Below are 411 nucleotides of genomic sequence, written 5' to 3'. Positions count from 1 at the left end.
CTCACGGTTTGGGTTCCAGGACAGAAACCTGTTCGGGCAGCGTACGGCCGGGCTGCTCTGCAAACCGGGCGGCGGAGGACCAGGGCACAGGTGCTGAGACAGTGCGATGACGCCTGCGGGCTTGTGAGACAAAGCTGGGGGCTAGAGATTGTTCCTGTCTAAAACAGCCCAGATACCGTTGTGAGCAAAACCCACAGTGACCAGAGACGGACTGACCCCCCTCCAGACAGAGCCTCTCCAGGGAAACACCATCAAACACCGTCATTCCTTTTCCCAGAGACAGGCAGGAGCCTGGATCTGCTCTTCTCACAAACACTTCTCCTGCGCAAGCCCCAGCGCCCGAAGGGCAGGAGGCTGCGCTGTTGAAGGGCAGGAGATGAGCTGCCGAAGGGCAGGAGCTGAGCCGTCGCA

The sequence above is a fragment of the Pterocles gutturalis genome, unplaced genomic scaffold (assembly GCF_000699245.1).
Source record: "Pterocles gutturalis isolate BGI_N339 unplaced genomic scaffold, ASM69924v1 scaffold41320, whole genome shotgun sequence".
Classification (NCBI taxonomy): domain Eukaryota; kingdom Metazoa; phylum Chordata; class Aves; order Pterocliformes; family Pteroclidae; genus Pterocles; species Pterocles gutturalis.
Note: the sequence above shows the minus strand (reverse complement) of the source record.